This window comes from Carya illinoinensis, chromosome 8, assembly GCF_018687715.1.
Source record: "Carya illinoinensis cultivar Pawnee chromosome 8, C.illinoinensisPawnee_v1, whole genome shotgun sequence".
In the NCBI taxonomy this organism is placed as follows: domain Eukaryota; kingdom Viridiplantae; phylum Streptophyta; class Magnoliopsida; order Fagales; family Juglandaceae; genus Carya; species Carya illinoinensis.
This window is the reverse complement of record NC_056759.1, coordinates 29,197,812-29,209,766: the sequence shown is the minus strand read 5'-3', so window position 1 is coordinate 29,209,766 and position 11,955 is coordinate 29,197,812.

Sequence of the window (11,955 nt, the reverse complement as noted above, 5' to 3'; positions counted from 1 at the left end):
TAATATGTGGATCTCTTTGCAATTTATCTTTTTTTGTGTCTTGCTTCAAACGGTTGATCTATTACCTATGATGTCCTATTTTAGGTTTGCTTTGGGATTAACTTGTGTGCATTCCCCTTTGCATTATTGTCACTTAACATGCGCATTGTTGCCTTCTGTCGTTCGGTGCAAGAGTTAGTCCCAATCGCATGTATGTTGCTAACCTTGGGCTCGGAAGCGGATGAGAGGTTTCATCAACATCTTCTTGGGCAAAGGCTAACCCTAACCGCATGCATTTTGTTAGTCCTTGGTTTCCCGATGTGAGTGTTAGCTCTGATTGCATGCGCGTTGCTAACACTTTGCTTGGAAGTGGACATGAGACTTCTTCGACCAATGAAACAAATATTTTTCCTTAAAATAAAGCTTAAAACTAGAATGAATATAAAAAGCAAGAAATTAAAAGAACTATTACTACAAATTGAATGCAGAGCATAATATATCACTTGGAGCTAAAACTCTTGATAGTATATTGAATTGAGCTTTGGGGGTGATCCCAATTAACTAGTGTTTTCACATTGACACAACTTCAATCGAACATCAGAGATAATGAGCTTTACTCAAAACTTAGAAATAGTTCCTTTTTGTACTTTTAGAACTTGTCTGCCAATTTGGATCACTATGAAAACCTATATCCAATAACAAAGTAGAATTATTTTATTCTCAAGCTTCTAAGTCATGTATTGCTTACATGACATAATTTGTTTTGAAAGATAATTTTAAAATTTAAATTTTATAAATCAAATTTTATCATTTGAATCTGAATTTGTGCCATGTAAGCTGTGTGGTGGGTTTAGAATAGTAGTACTCAACAAAGTATGGGCTCAAGTCAAAATATAAAAAGGATAAAGGGCTACAAGATATTATAGAATGAAAATGATTCCAATTGAGACATTATACTAGGAATTAATCTTTAATATATATAGTTTGAGGAAGAGATAGATAAGAGTATGATGTACTATTCTGTGGGTTATCCCAAATTTTCTACAACTATTAACTAGCTAGTGATTTAAAGGAAATGACTATGGCATCAGTCTAAAAAATACATGTCGTAAAAGAATTCTAAAAGAAAAGTGCTTGTAGAGATGGCAAAAAGGGAAAATCGAATAGGTAACTAACTCTATGACTATATCAATGTAATCAATATATTGAATGCATGTAAATTGTCAAAATAAGTGATATTTAGGCTACGTTTAGGTGCTGTGGTGATCTCAAATAATCTATGTTGATATGTGAATAGTAGTTATTTGTGAGTCCCATTGAGATGTATTTGAATGTATGAAGTAAATTGAAATATGTTTAACTTTTTATAAAAAATTGAAAAAGTAGTGAGTTCTAACAATGATGGGGTTGAGATAGGCTAAGATGAGCTTATTACCCAAACATAGCCTTAACATTATAGTGTAGAGCCTAATGTATATAAAAGAAATTATGTCTTCATTAGGCTTATGGAAATTAACTTAATTTGAATAGCGATGATTGAAGTCAATTTCCTTAATAGGAGAATGAGGATGAAAGAGATAAGAGCAATAGCACAGTTGCAGTTGGAGGAAAGAATGATAGGTGGATGGAATGAAAGGAGGAAAGAATGATAGGTGGAGCAAGAGCATAATCTTAAAAGAAAAATGAGCATTTATGACGGATTATTTGTGATAAGAATGATTATTTGTGACGAAAACATACTCATTTTAGTAGGAAATAACCATTTTCATAGGAAATAACTAATCACAAATAAGCAGTTTTCTTATAATTTGATAAAAGGAGAGGAGAGGAGGATGATGGATAGGCAAGCCCATTCCCAATGATTGGTTGTCCAACTCTAACAGTTCATTAACCTTATTATCTGATTAAAGGCCAATATATATATATATATATATAGAGAGAGAGAGAGAGAGAGAGAGAGAGAGAGAGGGAAGAACCATTCTAGCTTTTGGAAGATCGTTTTCACTATGGCGGCAAATGTTTCTTGACTTAAAAAATGTCAAATTAACATTTACAACAATAATGATGAACAAAACTCTTTTCATAAACAATTGAAAGAACTAGTACTATAAATTAAATGTAAAGTATATTATATATCACTGGTACCTGAAATTCTTAATGGCTGTTTGAATTGAGCTTTGAGTCGATTCGAGATAACTAGTGTTCCCACATTACAACATCTTTTATTGAACATCAGTGGTAAAGAACTCTATTAAAAAGTTAGAGACATCACACTTTTGTGCTTGAAGAAATTATAAATGTTATCTAATTTGGATGGCTAGGAAAGTCATTTAAATTGCTTTCAACAACAAAGTATGATTTCTAGGTCAAAGGGATACAAAGTTAAAAAGAACAAAGGGTTAAAAGATAGGAAAAGACTATAGACATAAAAGGATCCCACATATTGACCAATGTGCCACGTGTTCCCTATTTTTTCTCTCTCTTTTTTCCTCCCCTCCCCCTTGCCATCCCCTGCCCTCTTCTCATGCCCCCTCCCCATGCCGACCATGGTGGTCAGAGACCACCTCATGGTGGGCAAAAGACACCGTTGATCCAAGTGGCACTGCTGGCGTGGAACCCTGATAAGGAGGTTACCGAGATAAGGATGCACTACTCAGAAGAAGGGAGAGAGAGAGAGAGAGAGAGAGAGAGAGAGAGAGAGAGAGAGAGAGAGAGAGAGAGGCTTTGGTGGCTGGAGGAGAAGCTTAGGTCGACGAGGGGCTAGGTGTGGTGGCACAGTTGGGCTGCAACTGCAGCTCTAGCAGTGGTGAGAGGCTCGATTTTGAGTGAAGGGGCTTGATTTAGGAAGGAGGAGAGGGAGAGGGGTTGCACTGTTTTTTTTTTGGGGGGGGGGGAGGGGGGGCTGGGTCTTGTTGGGGGTCAAAGGTGAGGGGGGAACGGCTGCTGATGGTGGTTGTTGACTAGCTGTGGTGGTGCTAGGTGTTGCTGAGGGGGGGGGGGGCATGGGGAAGAGAGGCTGGGTGCAGCTGAGGGGAGGGGGTGCACAAGGAAAAGAGGTGAGAGTGGGAAAGTGGGGGAAAGAGGCGCTAGGAAAAATGAACACTTGGCATATTATGCCATATCAATGTGTGGGTTCCTTTTGTGTATCTAGCAACTCCCTAAAAGATATAATATTATAGTGATTCCAACTATGATATTAGACTAGACTTTTAATTTAATGAAAAATGTTCAAAATATCAGTTAGTTTATGCTTTTTGAAAGAGATAGAAAAGAATTTAGTGGAATAACTAGTGGGTGATCCCTAATTTTCTACAACTATTAATAGCAAGTGACTGCGAAGAAAACGAATATGATATCCATTAAAAAAAATCTTGCAAAAGTTTCTTAGAATGTACCTTACAGTGCACATCATATCATGCATGTATATAAAAGAAATTATGTCTTACTTAGGCTTAAGTGTACAACCAATGTTATTGTGGTGTGAACTTTTTCTATACCAAGAGGATGAGGAGGAGGAAGGAGGAGGAGGAAGAGGAGGAGTTGAAGGAAAGGAGGAGGAGGGGATAAGAGCATGAGCAGGAGTTGAGGGAAAAGTAGAGGACGAGGAGGGGAGAGGAGAATCATGTATTAGCAAGCCAATTTTTGATGATCGACTATCCGACTAACAGTGCGTTAACCTTATTGATATTGTGACTATCTATAACCATTCTAACTTTAGATGATTGTTTTCTCCATAGCAACCATCTATTTCTTGACATAGGCATTGCCTGAAATGCAAAACATACCCAACATTTTTATAAGAAAAATGGTCAAGTTGTTTCCATAAAATGTGGCTTTGAAAACTAGTATACATATGGAAAACAAGTAATTGAAAAAACTAGTACTATAAGTGAAATGCAAAGCATAATATGCACTACTATTCGAAATTCTTAATAGTTTTTTGAATTGAGCTTTGAGTCGATTTCAGCTTAAGAGCTCTATTAAAAAATTGGAAATAACACCTCTAGTGCTTGTAAATTTGGACCACAAAGGCTATCATAAAAATTGCTTCAAATTACAGAAGTATAGATTGGAGTGAAAGGGGATAATATAAAGTTAAAAAAGACAAAGGGTTACAAGATATTATAAAAAGATAATGATTTCGATGAAGATATTAAACTAGACTTTTATCTTAACGGAAAATATTTAAAATATCTTTAATTTTATGCTTTTGGGAAGAGATGGAAAAGAGTTTAATGTAAATCTAATGGTCTATATTAATTTTTTGGACTATGTTAATATAATGTTAGTATATACTCTTGGATATATTAATAGAATCAACATGATGAAGTGCATGTAAAATATCTTAACATTACTGTGCATAACCTTATGGGTAAATGCGTACACAAAGAAACTTCTCATAATTAAAGTGGGTTGAAGTGAGGGTTGGGCAGTTGGGCTTATGAAAAGTAACTTTCCTTCTAGTAGTGAGGGTTGAAACAATTACCACCATTAATGTCATTTCAGCATCAACTCTTTTTCTTCACCGAAAAATCTACAAAATCTACTGCTTCTGCGATGAAATTCCTTTCCATCATTTCAAATGAAATAGAAAGTGTTGTTGAATATCAATTTCAAGTGAAATGGAGAGAATATTATGCCGAGACAACGACAACCATTTAACCAAACAAGGAGAATATACATATGAGCCTCAATTTCAAAAGAGGAGCTATTTATTATTTTTCCATCAGACATGTGATTTGTTATTTTTATAGATGTTAGAGAGGAAACATAAGACATTGTACAACTTCGGAACCTAAAATGCCATGAAACCGAATAAGAAGAATCTTTAGCAAAAGAAGTACGTCGTTCTGGTTGATTTAACTTAAGCAAAAAGTGGAGTCATTTCACAGCACATTGTCTCCAAATATATGCCCGGAGACCAGAGACCAAAAAGCGATAGGGGAATAAACTAATTCTCCTCCAAGAATAATCAAAGACGCCAGTCATTGCCCTGTCACAACAACCTTTGTCTGACTCTTATCCCTTTCTTTAATTTTGAACCGTGCATTGATTTTAGACATATACTTTGTACTTTTTTTTTTTTCCTACATTAATTACGAAAAACCATGTTAATACTTTCTTTTATCATCTACTCATTAATAATATTTCTATATTTTATAGAAAAACAAATTAGGGTAATGTAAGATCATGTGGACAATGTTATTATTTCCATCATAAAAATCGAGTGCATATTTCTTGGTAAAAAACTGTTACAGATATAAATAAATTATATAAAATAAACCTACAAATTAATGTGACTTCATGAAATTCGTTAGATCTACTTTATAATAAAATTAACTTTACAATCTAACATATCAAATTAAGCCACATCAGTTTGTATGTTTTTTTTTATATAATTCCTTTGTGAGTAAAGTATTTTCCTTTGATATTTAGAAACAATCCAAATCAATGGTAAATAAGCATGAAATCAATCAAATACAAGTAAAGCGACGAAATGAGTGCAATTCCAAGAGTCATGCACTTTTTAGATTCATATAATATTTATGAAAACAAGTAAAGCAACCAAAGAAGTGAAATTCTAGCAATCAATCAAACAAGTAAATGCTATTAAATACATAAATTATATACTTATTGAAATTATTTATATTCATATAGTATTTTTATTGAAATTAGTCAATGAATTTATGATATTTTATATTCTTTTATACAAGATTTTATATGAATTTTAATAATTTTTTTACTAATATTAAAATAACTGACTCAAAATTTTCATAAATAGTCTAATTCAATTTGTTGAATTATCTTATTTATTGAATCAATTCTTATCTGATTTCGAAATTAATTTCAAATTTTCAAACCTTGACGAGAACGCTTGCATGTTCCTGTGTCTCTCCAGCATCATCCGTCAACTTTGAACGACAAAATTAATAGATAAGCATGTGCTAAATTTCGTCTAATAAAAATTGTGCAAAGTACATGCTCTTTTTATTACTATTCATTATTTTATTATTACTTTTCACCTACTTTTTATTACTATTCACAACTCTTCTCAACACTTCTCAACACCCAAACCCACCCTAAGTGAGTTTTAGGAGCAACTTTTCCCAAAAAAAACCCAATTTGGGACCACAAAAAGTGTGTAGGAATTTTTAAGCCAACATGCGTTTATTCAATAAATAAATAAATAATGTAAGTACTTTTTTAGTGTCAATATCCCTTCTTACACTCCCAAACACAAAAGCTGGTCATGGTGTGCAAATTCAAATTCAGTGTAATATGTCTATATTTATGATAAAAGAGCAAGTTTTCCATTTTTCTTGTAGTCTCTCTATGAAATTGGCCATATTTTTTGTAATTTTCATCAAGTGATTTCATCATATAACTTTATAAAAACATTTATTTATAGGAAAGTATCGTCAATTTAAATGTTTGATGGTGAAAAGCTTACTCTCACTGATCCCAAACCTGAAAATTTATTCAAATGTCTGACCGGCCAAAGATAAGAACCTATGGCACGCTGTTGTTGGTCAATATTATCATAACAAGAACAACAGCGGTGCCACGGGTCCCTAACAACGGCTGCACCTTATTATCTTATTAAAGAGCTATATATATATATATATAGTGACTATGAACCTATTTAGAATTGCGGTAGGAATCTTAAAAAATATTTAAATACTGTTGAGGGAAAAATAAGTGTGTTGGCATATTCTTGTGAAAACCTGTGTAAAATGGTGTTGTAACAAGTGTTGTTGCGGAAGGATTGAAGTGGGCTTGAAGTGTGCTCATTATTGGTCAAAAGAAGCGACTTCGCTCGACCCTCGCTCGACAGAGCGCTCGAGCGAACTCAAGCAGATTCAACAGCTCGACCATCGCTCGACATACGGCTCGAGCGAACTCAGGCAGATTCAACCGCTCGACCATCGCTCGACATACAGCTCGAGCGAACTCAGGCAGATTCAACCGCTCGACCCTCGCTCGACACTGAGCTCAAGCGAACCCAGGCAGAGTGTGTCGCTCGACCCTCGCTCGACACTGAGCTCGAGCGAACTCAGGCAGAGTCGACCGCTCGATACTCGCTCGACATGGCGCTCGAGCGAACTCAGGCAGATTTCGGCGCTCGACCTTCGCTCGACACTTCGCTCGAGCCAATGTTCCAGATCACTTACAATGTAGGGTTTTGAACGCCTCATTTGATGGGAACTATAAATAGAACATGTTAGCTTCTGTTCTATGTGTGGAGAATCAGAGTAAAAACCCTAAGAGCCTCCAAGAACATCTTAGAGCAATCTCTCCCCCATTTGATTGATTCTTTCTTGGAAAAAACATTTCTCCACCACAACATACACAAAAATCAGCTTTTACTTGAGTCCATTGAAGTGGACATTTTTGTTGGCCGGAAGAGTCCGGAGCTGCCGTTGATGCAGAGATCGAGAGGTTCTCGTAGGAAGCTATAGGAAGGTCGGAGTTCCGACACTACATGCGTGTAGAGATCGAGTGGGTCACTCGTGGTGTTGCAAGCCAAGTTTAGCTACTACAAAGGTTTTGTGAGTGTTCTAAATTGGTTGTAACAAACTAAAGTTTCTATAGTGGATTTGAGGTGGTGTCTTACACCCGGAGTGGTTTTAGATTTTGAAGAGGTTCTTCAAATGAGTTTCCACTCCGTGAACAAAATCATGTGTTGATTATTTGTGTTATTTGTTTCATTTATTATCTGCTTGTTTGATTAATTTTCAAAAAGCCATAAAAATTAGATTACACCTATTCACCCCCCTCTAGGTGTAGTGTTGTGTAGAACCACTGCTTTTTCAAATACTTTTAAAAGTTATTTAATAAAAAAATAAATCGTTTGTGTGTTACATATTAAAGAACTTTTAATCTCAAATAAGCTAAAAAGTACGTTATTGATATTTTTTCTCAAACGTACTTTTCTGGATAATTCGAAACATAATTCGAATTTTAAAAATACTATCAATGGGCGAAAATATCCATACAACTTTAAGATAATTATAACTTTCAAACTTTCAAGTTTCAAGGATATGATTATATCTTTAAAAATTTAAATAAATTGTTATTTCTACCTCATAAAATATTTTTTTAATTTGTTTCTAAACAAATGTAATATATTTGAAAGTATTTTAAATATATGGTTACCAAACAGTAAATAACTTTTTAATAATAGAACTTATTACTTAAGTTATAAACTATAAATCCTAAAATTATAAGTTATATTTCTTGCCGTAATCCCAAATATATACTACTACCAATGTCATTCCAGCATCAACTTTTTTGCTTCACCGACAAATCTACAAAATCTATTGCTTCTGCGATGAAATTTAGTTTCTTAAATTGGTGAGACTCCTGACAGGAATTTATTAAGAATTTTTATTAATTTAAAATTTTGAAATAAATGACGATTTTAGATAATATCATAACAGAGATTTTGAATTTGAATCCAAACTCTATACTCTCAATTTATTATAAGATGTTATGTCATTAAAAATAAAAATAAATACTTGCACAGTCAATTTTAATCTTATAACATATTGGATAGGTCAAGAGTATCAACGTACTATGAATTACCTAATAGTTTTTTTTTTAAATAAAGAAGAAAAAAAAGCCTTTATCGTTTATATTCATCAAGCCTGCTTTACAACTAATAATGCTTTTTTTAAGTTAAAAAAATAAAAAATAAAAAAAATTCTAAAAGACTCCCTCTCTCCAAACTCGTGCTTTGTTCCGAGGCTAAAACTGACGTTTACTCCCATCATGATGTTTGTTTTTGGACCTCTAATGTTAACACCCAGTGGATATTCACAGTGAACAAATTCTGATGAAGCAAAGAGAGAATTTATGTGAATAAGATACAAATATGTTCCGACTGCCTGCCATTCGGTTCCCAAATCGTGGCTCTTTGCAAATGATGTCTCTTCAGTAAAAGTTTTTAGTTTCCTTTCCATTGGGATTCTCCAACAAGAAATTGATGATGAGAATCAACATTCAACAATCATCCTCCCAACAAAAAATTGAAAAAAATTCTTTATTTGTTTTGGTCATCGAGACAATGGAAAAAGCATCATTCCCATTTCAAATGAAATAGAAAGTATGGTTGAATATCAATTTCAAGTGAAGTGGAGAGAATATTATTCCGTGACAACAACGACCATCTAGCCAAACAAGGAGAATATACATAAAAGCCTCAATTCTAAAAGAGAAATCCTACTTCGGCTCATTCACATTGGTTCATCCTGCAATGCCCTAGGCCTTTTGCTCTGCTAACGTAAAAGGTGGCCGGCCTTTCGTCCATGCCCAGGCATCTGCTGGACATCTTAGCGGCGGGATTGAATTCCCGTATTGATTCTGATTGATGTAGCGTATTGGATGCATCTAAATCCGCACATGGAACCACAATCTCTGCTGCTAGCTTTGCACTCAAAAGGATCTGAAAAAGGATCCGCACATGTATTAGTCCGACGCCCGAAACAGGAAAAAGCAAAAGAAGTGCTTCGTTCTGATTGGTTTAACTTTAGCCAAAAGTGGAGCCATTTCACAGCACATTGTCGCTTAGCCCTTTCTTTAATTTTGAACCGTGCATTGATTTTAGAAATGGGAATTGCTTCTTCTATGGCCACCAACTGTAGATTTTTATTTTTATTTTTTATTTAATAATTATATAAATATTTTGAATGAATTTATGATTTTTTTATTTTTTTAAAAAAATATTTAATAAGTTTAAAAAAATATTTGCAAAAACATAAGAGATACAAAAAGTTTTACATATTCGGTGAGTATTTCGGTAATCTCTCCGTGTGAGAGTAGCACCGTCTTCTAGAAATATATTTGGTATTTCTTTTATACATTAATTGGAAAAAATTATGTTCATACTTTCTTTGATCATCTACTCATTGATAATATTTCTATATTTTATAGAAAAATAATAATTTAATATAATGTAAGATCATGTGGACAATGCTATTATTTTCCATCAGAGAGATCGAGTGCATATTTCTTGGTATTTAGAAACAATCCAAATCAATGGTAAATAAGCATGAAATCAATCAAACACAAGTAAAGCAATGAAAGAAGTGCAATTCTAACAATCATGCTCTTTTTAGATTCATGTAATATTTATTGAAAACAAGTAAAGCAACCAAAGAAGTGAAATTCTAGCAATCAATCAATCACGTAAATGCTATTAAAGGCATAAATTATATACTTATTGAAATTATTTACATTCATATAGTATTTATATTGAATTTATTATATTTTATACTCTTTTTGGACAAGATTTTATATGAATTTTAATGCTTTTTAACCATATCAAAATAACTGATTCAAAATTGTCATAAATTGTCCAATTCAATTTGTTGAATTACCTATTCATTGAATCAATTCTTATCTGATTTGAAATTTCGCCGAGCTGAGGGGCAATCTGCCTCTAGTGATGTTTGCCGTAGAGATGAACATTTTTATTTCCATGGCACTCGGTTGGGTTACGGGCACGTTACATCCCGTGTTACTCACCTCTGGCGTGAGAACACTTTGCCCCTCTCAGTGCCTTGCACAAACATTCTACCTTAAATTATTAAATGAGGGGGAGTAAGCACAAAATACGAGTCTGATCAAAACAAGAATTTGAATTTGGAATACCCACATTCTAGTTATGAGAATCATCCTGAATATCACAACTTGCATACAACCTAGAAATCCTGAATCAATTTCATGTTGTGCATTTCGGTCTGTTCAAAAATCACACAGGACGATATAGAGATAATATTTAAGTGGTTCGACAACTTGTCTACATTTACTGAAGCGAAAAATCAGTATTTTTAATATGTTTGTATAAATTTACAAATACTCATAAACAATTCCATATCTCTATCAAATAATCTCTGTTCTGAGTTTCTTCAAAACTTATTTTCGTCCTTAGCCCTGTCTTGATCTCACATCGCAAAGAGGATGATCTTAATCTTCAACAAATAACCTTCTTTTATAAGAAAAGTCATAAGAGACGAATTCTCACGTTTCTTAATCAAGAAGGAGCCTCTTTTCGATGTATGTAAATTTTAATTTATATTTACTGTTAAAATCTTTTAATAAATGAGTAGCTGTAACTTCAAGTGACATTTCACACTTGAAGTCTTGGTCGTATTCAAGTCATGGTCTGAGTTTAATGTTTGTACATTTCTGAATGTTTTGACAAACAAACAAAACAAATCTGAGTCTGACATCCAACGTCGGATAATTAGGATGTGACTGGCATATATAATTCGAACTCCTTTGCCAGCGTAGAGAATCTGATCTGTATTATTATTTAATTTATTTATTCCTTAACGAAACTTGGGGTCGAAGTTTGATTATGCTATTTATTACACTCAATTTAGGAAGGAAGTATTAAATGATATTCTCACCTTTATTATATCATTTCAAATATCTTATCTGTAACATATTATTAACGTACGATTGTACACATAATAGAATATAGTAAAAAACATCAGCCATTTTTGTTTTTTTCTCAAAATGTTTTTAAATTCTTTTTAAGATTTTTTATTTTAATCATTGCTATATTTTGGTGAATATAACACAAATAATAAAATAATTTTTACAAAAATTAACTGATTTTTTTTCCAAACTATTTTTCAAATTTACTTACTCATCTTCATAAATTCTAATAAAAAATTATTTCATAAAATCAAATAAAAACACGTCCTAATTTTTAAAATAACTCTTTAAATTTTTTTTAAAAAATTCTACTGACCACGAAAATTTGATCGTGAATGGAAAATGATAAAGAGAGAATCACCCGTGTATTTAGGGGAATTAGTCGCAAGAAGACAAAAGCAGAAAAAAGGGCAAAAAAAGTAAAAACCATAGCGAGCGAGAGAGAGAGAGAGAGAGAGAGAGAGTGGGAGTCAGATTGCTTGCTTAAGAAGGCGAGGGCGAACTTCGTACGAACAACATAGTCAGATTGAC